A 10,308-nucleotide genomic window follows, 5' to 3' on the forward strand; every position below is an offset into this window, starting at 1 on the left:
AGATACCTATCCTCTTGCCCGATGGCATACTAAGATAAAAAGAAATTCATTCCGATTCTTGCTCCATCATCCGAATTAATTAATAAAGTTCAATCTATTAGGAGGATGACACAACCATTAATAGCTTGTTTTCATACGAAGAATTTTGAATGCTACTTAGAATAATTAATATTTTGGTATTTACAGTGTTATTTAATTTTTGGCATTGTATCATTTTCATCTTCCAAATGCTACTTTGTTTTTTTGTACAAAATAAAATTGTGTTATCTATGGGATGGACGGAGATCCTATATCTAGGTTATGGATTATTGAGATTTTCTATCTATAATTTTTGGTTAAGATTTTCTTTGCATTCCTTTCCTTTAAAAAAGCTTTACATGCGTTTCCTTTTGAAATTTTAATTGATTGTGTTCTTCACCTTGAGTCCTTGAGGTCAATTAATACCTAGTTTACTATCTATTATACTAGTATAATAGTATATTAAATTTACAAGAAAGAAACCCCAGAAAAGATCCAGTGGTTCTCATTTTTTTTTAATTTTGAAAGTAAAATATCTCGGTTATTTTGGACTTTTTCGGTTTTGGATTTAAAAAACGGTAAAGAGAAAAAGTGTTTTTTTTATCGAGATCTACCAGCCCTGAAAATGTTTGCAGTTATTTAAGACTCGCCCTGTATAGTATATATACATTTCTGTAAATTAACGAATCAGTCAGTAAGCCTGTTCGATTATGTTCGAAATGTATACCAATCGAGCACTTCCGGGATAGCTTATTATTAAGAAGGTTCTTTTTGTAAGTTTAATTTAGTAGACCCACCTGGCCAGTATATTTTTTATATTTTACTAAAACTTAAATATTTGATTTGTTAAATTTAATATTTTCTTACATTTTAACCTTTTAACTATTTGCCTTAAGCATACTTAAATATTTTGTCATGTTTTCGTAATCGATTATTTGGACTTAACATCTATTTATGTCAACCTTTTATCACTTTACAATTTTTGACCTGCAAGTGCACTTTGGGTACCGATTTAAAACCTTTCCCCGTAACTGTATTTAAAAAAAGCATATGAATCTTTTAAATAAGTCAATTAAAATTTAAATATTTATTATTCGAATATAACCAAGACGGTCTCTAATATATTCTTTTATATGCATATAATAGTTCAAATACTATTTGGACAAAAAACAATATGATTTTAAGCAAGTTTAAAGGTATAGCTTCTGGAATATATTTCTTCATGTTACTGCACATAAGTAACTGCTGTGCCGAAAGGTACCAAATAATTTCTATTAAGATATAATATTATTTTGGGTATTTGGGTTGTTAGGTTAGGTTAGGTTCTTAAAATATTTATTAGCTGTACTAATTTTAGTTTCCATTCAATTAATACAGGGTGTCATTGAAATAGTGTAAAAAATTGGGGGGTGATAGTACTCCTAAAAATAGTAAAAAAAGTTTCTATAAGTATAGGGCGGAAAATGCATATTAAGGGAGTTAGGGGCACTAAAAGGGTGAATTTAAAAACGGCTGTTTTGAAATTGTAGGCTTATAAAACGAGATAAAATTTCGAAAAAAAATCCTCTGCCATAAATTTTGACCCTAAATCAAATGGTGATACTGACAAATTATTTGGAAAAGCCGAAAGGGTAGTTTTTGCAAGGGCAGGGCGTTGTTTTGTGAATAACTTTGTTAAGGTTATTTTTTTTGCAACGTGGGTTCATGTTTTGAAAACTACATACTTTTTCCTACAAAAAAGGTACTCCTGTTGCACATCGCCCAGAGTGATGGTTTTCGAGAAAATTGAAGGCTTTGCGAAATTTTGAAGGAAGAGAATTAATGAATTCAAAATTGAATTTTGAATTCCTCTGATGGGTTGCTAACTGGTTAATCAACATAAACTTATGAAAGTTATGGCGGTTTAAAAGTAACCAAGTAGTTATTAAATAATTAATTGGAAAATCAAAATTTCATGATTTTTAAAACACCTTATTGCTTTAAAAACGGAATAAATCAATTACCAAAATTCCTTATTGAAATAATGAATTCCTTAATTCATTCATAGTAAATGTTCTCCAAGATCTGCGTACCCTGTAGAATATTCTTGGTCTTGTCCGAATTTCATTGGAACAGTCAATAATGCGTTGCCGTAGTTGCTTTTCAGTATTAATCGGCAATGAGTAAACCAAAGCTTTCAAGTGGCCCCAGAAGTAGAAATCTAGTGGATTATTACGTTTCTTAAAGCAATAAGATGTTTTAAAAATCATGTAATTTTGATTTTTCAATTAATTATTTGATAACTACTTGGTTAACCAAACCAAACCGCCATAACTTTCATAAGTTTATGTTGCTTAACCAGTTAGCAACCCATCAGAGCAAACTCTTTGCTTTCAATTTTCTCGAAAACCATCGCTCTGGGCGAGTACTTTTTTATAGGAAAAAGTATGTAGTTTTCAAGAAATGAACCCACGTTGCAAAAAAAACTACCTCAAAAAAGTTATTTACGAAACAACCCCCTACCCTTGCAAAAACTACCCTTTCCGCTTTTCCAAATAATTTTTCAGTATCACCATTTGATTTAGGGTCAAAATTTGTGGCAGAGGATTTTTCGAAATTTTATCTCGTTTTTTAAGCCTACAATTTCAAAACGACCGTTTTTTAAATTCACCTTTTCAGTGCCCCTAACTCCCAAAAATGCAAAAAACGCAACGGAAAATGTTTCCGTCATGTTTAAAGTCTATTTTTTTACTTTTAGCCCTTAACTTTTTTAGGAAACTGTGTATAAATCTATCAACTTTATGCATAAACTCAGTTTTTTATAAACTTTAGTATTTGGCTTATTATACAGGGTTAATTGAAGGGTTGTTTTTTACCCTAACTTTAAAATACCTTGTGCATAATTTCGTAACTTTTCCTAAAACATTATTTTTTTAACTCATATCAACGCATGCCTTGGTTAATTTTTAAGAGTGGAATGAACTTGCCACCAACAATTTCCAATTTTTTCAACTATCATTACTTTATGATGTTATTTTTTAATATCACTCGGTAACTGAGTAAAAGTCTATATTAAAATTTAAGAAGTAATGATACATGCTTGGTTTTAATAAATATTAGTAATACTAACTGAACTAAGGATATTAAAGAAAAAATAACTGTAATAACTAAGTAATGTAAGTAAATGTACAAACAAACAAAAACTGGTAAAAAATACTCTAATACTGTATTGCCTCCCCCGGCTGCCATAACTGTCGGTTCATAATGTTAATGAGGCTGCAAATATATTGTGTTAGGTTTTCCTATTCTTCAATGGGCCAAGCAAGATCAATGACAACAAGATTAATGACTTTTGCACAATTTTCGACACTAAGAACTAGATTTACCCGCACACAGCAATGATCATCAAAGCCACCTCGTCATTATGAAGAATATCATCAAAAAGTAACGATATAATTGCGAAATGTTTGTGACAAGTTCTATTTGCTCTTAAAAATCAACCAAGACATGTGTGAACATGAGTCAAACAACAAAATATTCAGGAGACATGGTTCTGACCGAAAAGTAATGTTTAACTTCGATTAACCCTGTATAATAAGTCAATTACTAACGTTTATAATAAACTGAGTTTACGAATTAAAGTTGATATATTTATAAATAGTTTAAAAAAATCATGCAAATAGGGCTAAAAATAAGAAAATATAACATTTTAAACTTGACCAAAAATTTTCGCGTACGTGTACTTACATACAAATTTTCTTATTTCAGTTTGGACTATAGTTTATAAAGTATCAGCATTTTTTTGAAAAAAGTATGTGGGGTATCATATTAGCCTAGTGCAGTAGCTTGTTTCTATCGCCTCCGATAAAAGAGCTGTCGTTCGCAACAACTTGTAACAAATCTTCGTTTTCAAGAAAGTTTTCGATTTAGCATTATTATTTTCCTTCTTAAAAAACTTTCAACAATCGATAATTAAACCAGAATCGCCTTCGATAATAAAAACCGTATTCATATCGAAGTGTGGGCTACAACCAACACAAACCTTTTTGGGAGAGACGCCTGGTATATCAACATACTTTACGTCACTTGTCATTAATATTCATACCTCTTATATAAATCTTAAAATCGCGCCTTCTGGTTACTACAGCAACAGTTGCTGAAAAACAATAGAGAGAAAATGAAAATTGATGTCAATCCGAAAATAGAATTACAAATTAAATCCAGTCATCGTAATGCATATTTCATCATTCAGTTGGTTATCAGTGTCTGTTCGATAAAGTAGCATGTTTTCTTTTGACGATATCATTTAAATAAAAAGTGCAGTTGAGGCTATGAAGATTGATGACCGCCTGATGTGATTTATTCAATGGAAACAGTAAGCATAAAATATTTTATGCATTTTCAACTTTTTCATTTATTGTAATTTTTACTAAATTTCTCTATGATTTATTTGAATTTACTGGCACTAGACAATAAAAATAAATTAATACCAAAGTTAATAATTATTATTAAATTAATTAATTACTAAATTACAGTTGCATCAGTCAAATCGCTGAAAATATTATTTGCTGCTTTTTTATTGGATTACTGCTGTTGTTACTAGGCCTTCTATTCTAGTTTGATGTATTTTATTTTTTTCCGTCATTACTGCGGCGGGTAATAATCTGAATCGGATCAGTTGAAGAGTATTAGGCTGCCTTCTTAGCCATTCCGTCAGCTTTTTTGTTACCACAATATTGTAGTACTAATTCAGTCCAAATCTTATTTCCAAGGGATGCAGCGCTTGATGGTATTCCATGTAGAACCAGTAATTCTTGTTCTTGCAGTAGGATGAGGTCCTGTCAATTCTTGTGATGTAGATGTCCAGCTCGCATATCAGCGTTTTGGGGGCCTACCAACTGGACATTTTTTTCTGGTTTCTGTGTTTTGGTCCACTTGGTAATTCTATCTGGACCTATCCTTTCTACGTGCTCTCTCCAATAGCGGCGGCTTGCTCTAATCCAGTACACACTATTCTTGAAAACACTATTCTTAGATTCTTTATTGTACTTATAATTTCCTTGGAAGTTATAAGTTCAATAAAGAACCAATTTATTGATTCTTCTAGCTTCGTTTAGCCTTATAAAGAGATTTATTTATCACTATATATTGCTGCTACTACTTGACTCCAACCATGATATACAACTATGAAATTTGGACCTAACTCGGAAACTCCAGATGGTTCAATGTTTATGAAGCGATGTATGCCTAAATTAACAAAAAAATACAATAGAAGATGGAGAGTGTAGAATGAGTGGGATGGGGGTTAATCACCGCGACCTTGAAGATCTATTGTGCCCCCTTTCTTGAGTTATAACTCATCATACAGTCCCAGGGCTTTTACAAAAGCTAGTATCTGGGCCGGTTTTACAGAGGGTAGTTCTGCATCTCCAATATCAGTGGTATTCAACTTTATGGCACAAATGGTTGTCGTCTCGGCTCACTCAGTGATGAGATGTTTTGATATTTTCCCATTTTCCTCACAGAATCTGCATTTTCTGTTTTTTCTTAGCTTCAAGCGACTGTGGTGTTCATTGAGTAGACAGTGTCCTGTTAAAAAACCCGTAACAATTCGAAAATTATTCTTACTTAAATTAAGGAAAATCTTTGTTGCAGGATTCCCATTCCAGGTTACGGATGGAGATCTCCAAGTTCTTCAGTTCCGCTTTTAGTTGGTTTCCACTTGGAAAGCAGAACGGTGTTCTGGTCTAGTTAGTGGAGTGTTCGCTCCTTTTCTAGCTAGATCATTTGCTTTCTCATTACCTTCTATCCCTTGGTGAGTTGGCACCCAGTGGGAGTGGGAGAACTTTGTTTTCTTTGCCTAATTTGTTCAGCTCCTCTATGCATTCTTTGACCAACTTCGAATTGATTAATACTGAGTTAATTGCTTTTAACGCTGCTTAACTATCAGATAAGATGGCTATTTCTTGTTTCCGATTGTTCCTATCTAACATAAGTTGTACGCATCTTTCGATAGCGAGATTTGTGCATGTAGGATGTGCGAAGGTAGGTGCCCATTGGTTCGGAGTATTTAGCTCTCGTCCCAAATACTCCAATCCCTGTTCCTGCTTTGATTTTGGAAGCATCAGAAGCAACAGAAAAGAATAGATGGTAACAAATAACAAATGAAGGTAACAAATGTGAACTACAGAATAACATTCAAATAGTATTGGACAACAAAGACTGCGGAAATATGTATTTTCAAAATTGCAATTGGTATCTAAGATATGAGAGGCGTAAAAATACCAGGAAGATGCCGCAATCAAATATTTACGATCTATAAGACGTTGGAGAACAGGCCGGAAATAGATGTCATCGAGCAGTATAACAAGAACAAGAGGGCATCACTGTATTTATGTGTGGTGTAAAGCTCTATATCATGATGATGGTATTGTTGGTAGTTTAGTCCAAATTTGACAGCTATCGTCATCGTCCTCCGAACCAGCGTCGCGTCCCACGTGACCAGACTGCCCACCGATGACGCGTCTGTCCCATATGTGGTCAAGTCTTGCCGTTGTCGCCCCAAACACAACCACCGATAATGATGGCCATACCGTTTTATTTCTCTCGCTCCGACTATCGGTTCGAGCTATTCTCCGGCTTCAGTTAGTTGCCCGCCGATACTCGAACAGCGTCGTGGTAGAAGTGCGCGACCGCCGACGCCAAATTTGAAATTCCGCGTTGGTTTTTACCTTTCGTGCCATATAATTGACCGTTTTCCTCTTCTCTACGCGTCTTCGTCGCGGTTTTCTTGTTATCTATTGTAAGTGAAAGAGAGTTAGCGTTCTAACGGGAATTGCCGGCGATTGTCGGCTGTCAGTGAGCGGGAATTATCAGCAACGGGTTTGCGTGTTTACAGTCGCGGCCGGCCGTTGTTTTGTCCGGCCCGAGGGGTGTTCTTGGTGGCTGATGCTTTTTTTTTGGTCTTGTTCTTTGATTTACAGCTACAGGCAAACTGATTGAGATTTATTGCTTATCGAAGTGCATGTACCGGATGAAGTTTTACTTGAAATCACTTATAAAAAAAACAACAAAACGTCCAGTGTATAGAAGGCTCCCCAAACAAAATCATAAAAATTTCTCTGCGGAAATGCATTACTCTCCTTTTTTCCGACTATAGAATAACTCAGGTCAGTTACATGAAAACGTGTTCCTGCTTTACATTCTAAACATTTTTCTTGTGTAGGTATGAACTGAACCTAGTAGATACTGTACTCTAGACATCAATACCGTACCGAGAATAAACGAAAATAAGTAAAAATGAACCAACAAACCAAACCAAAATAAAACAAACCTAACCAAAGGAATCAAAACACGCCGAAAGCTAAAACCTGTCTGTTAATTCCAATTGCCAAATACTTTTCAAATATTGCTATATTTTACAATATTTTATCAATAAATGAAATGGTACACTTCCGCAAGAAGTTTTTTTCGTGTGTATGTTTTGAAAAAATTCTAGAATGAAAAACTGAAACGTGTTTTCTATGTAACTAGTTTCAGCTATTATAAAGTTGAAAAATTGAAAATGATGTATTTCCGCAGAAAAAAAATTGTCAAATACTATTCAACAAGGCTTCCAAATACTCAATAAACAAATATTTCTTACTGTTTCAAATAAACGAAACTTTAGCCCATGTAACTTGTAAGAAAACCGACTACACCAAATAAGTCCTTGTTAATACATAACAATTATATGATCAATTCTTTAAAACTACTTCAAAAATATTTATGATAATAAAAAGTTAAAATTTAATATTTATGATCGTCACGTATCGTATCACATATAGTTCACGTCATGTATTTGGTTACTATTATTATACCTGGTGTAATTTAATCTCTAGCATGAAGAGCAAATTAACACGTTGATATTTGTTTTATGTCTATTTAAAGCAAACTAAGTGTCATAGATAATATTGTCATACATATTGATAAGTGATGACAATAAAGACACTATTTCTCGACTATGTTCCATATTATTTCTGATTTAGTACATGTTATTCTACGAATAATAATATAATATGAATGTATAAAAGTGGTTTTAGTAAATATATTAATAAAAGTACTTCTATATTTTTAAAAATAAGCATTTATAAATAAATTTTCAGTTTTTTTTTTTTTTTTTTTTATTTATTGTTAAAAACTAAATTTATTTTTATCATATGGGAATTTATTCTGTATTACCACAATTTGATAAGCAGTAAACAATAAAATTATATTTATTTATAAAATATATAAAATAGTATGACACTATTACAGTCCATTAATATAAAGTTATGATTAATAACAATTATTTTCTTTTTTGGGAATTTAATCTAGTATTTTCTTTTTAAGTAGATTATTATTTATATAGAATGTAGAATTGCTTTTTTTGCATGGAATACTTCACGGTCTAAAATTATATATTTTTTAATATTTCTATTTAATCAATAGCCGCATTGGTGTAATTTTACCTTATACGTACATATTTTAATATGAGGAGGAATAATTTCCTTATGCAAATTAACTCTCTGCTTTAATATGTTGAAAAGTTGATGAGTTTTTTTAACGAGTTCAGCTAATAGTGAAAAAATATAGAAGTCAATTAGCAATATTAATATTCTAGCCTTGAGAATATTATTTTTCCCCAAAAACAAACAAAATGTTTGTGATAGGTATATTCCAAATTGCGTTTTAATCTCGGTTTTAATTTATTTTTTAGGTTTATGCGTCTTTCGTTTATTAATTTCTTATTTGCAATTGAACATCTTCTTACTTGTACAACACGTAAACAGTGATACTCATTCATAAAGAATTGACTAAACATATATTATGTTACAGTGAAAGTATTTATTTGATGGCACATTGGGGGTTATAATATACAGTGAAAAAGAAAAGGATGTATTATTGACTTCAATAGGGGCTTTCTAAGAATTCTTAGTGACAATTGATTTAAGATCGTGGAAAGATACATTGACCATATGTATTGCTTTATTTTGACCCATTTCAGCATTTCCCAAAATAAATATATCTAAAATATTGATGAGCGAGTCATACCGTTGATATGTTGAATAGAGAACCATTACGGCTTTAATTCTTTTTATCAATAAAACTTTTTTAATTAAAAATAGCACCTCTGTATGCTAATATTTTCATCTCTAATACCCAACAATAATTAATACCAGAAGCATCCTCAACTTTTGCTCCGTGAGATCTACGGGCTCTTTCACATATGTTTTTAAATAGTTTTTTGTCGTTTGTAATAAATTACTATCATACATAGCTCTTTGACATTTACGATTAAAGAACTGTAGAAAAATGTAGGTTACACTGTTTTTCATTACTAGACCAAAGATCTAGTGTTTACAGCTTACGTAACGGGTTTTTGGTGGTTATTGTTCCATTATTGTATAGCACAATGGCCAAAAACTTGAATGAACATCGAATATGGCGATGTTGCCGAGTTTTTTCAGCAGAAAGTTAAATTCGTGGATTTTCAGAAAATTGTTATTTATATTATTTTCAATTTGTCACGGACATTACATAAAACAATTATTCACACTCAGTAGAGAGGAATATGGAATACCATTTTGGCTTAACAAAAACACAAATATTCCATATAATATTTGTGTTTTTGTGTTATAGAAAAAAAGGTATTGAAAATCAAAAACTTTTATTCTTAGTTTTTATCAGTCATACAGTTGAACATAATAACTGTTTTTTTATTGTTATTATTAACGTTACATAACTGTTTTATTATTATTATTAACGTTACATAATTCAAAGTATAAATTTTCTCAAAAACAAAATCAACATAAAGGCTAATTATGAAAGAGGTACCCAAATAACCCAAATATGGACTACTCTCAGGGCTACTACAAAACTATAAATAATAATTTATTTTTATAAAACACTACAGGAACTTTGGTCAAATTTAAAAATGTAACTTAAGTTACTTGTAAAAATCACGTGTCGAACTTTACCTGCGCAATCACCATATGAAGCATTTGATCCGTATCTCTCCTTATTATCTTTAGAAAATAGAACGTTACAGAACATATACTCTGCATTTTCTGAGTCAGGGTTCCTGTTCTATTACGGCATAAGTTTTACTGGTTGTGTCCAAATATATTTCTTTTTCATGGTCTGAATCTAATGGCCTTTCCTAATATTTCTATATTTAAAGCCAGGAACATGTATTCGGAAATTTCAGAGCTGATAAAGCCATCCATTAACACTAAAACATGTTGAGGACAGTAAAGTAAAGGTTAAGTAAGTCGAGAATTAGATATGTGT

The 10,308-nt window shown here is 31.9% G+C and overlaps 1 protein-coding gene across 1 annotated transcript in view; it reads left to right on the forward strand.

Annotated features, from left to right (window-relative positions):
• Positions 1 to 6,638: 6,638 nt before the first annotated feature.
• Positions 6,639 to 10,308, forward strand: part of LOC115890619 (microtubule-actin cross-linking factor 1) — a gene marked incomplete in the record, with an annotated part of 244,898 nt that continues 241,228 nt past the window's right edge. Inside the window, 1 exon segment of the mRNA XM_030910899.1 lies at positions 6,639 to 6,799.

Source organism: Sitophilus oryzae, unplaced genomic scaffold, assembly GCF_002938485.1.
Source record: "Sitophilus oryzae breed Bouriz unplaced genomic scaffold, Soryzae_2.0 scaffold_89_pilon_pilon, whole genome shotgun sequence".
Classification (NCBI taxonomy): Eukaryota; Metazoa; Arthropoda; class Insecta; order Coleoptera; family Curculionidae; genus Sitophilus; species Sitophilus oryzae.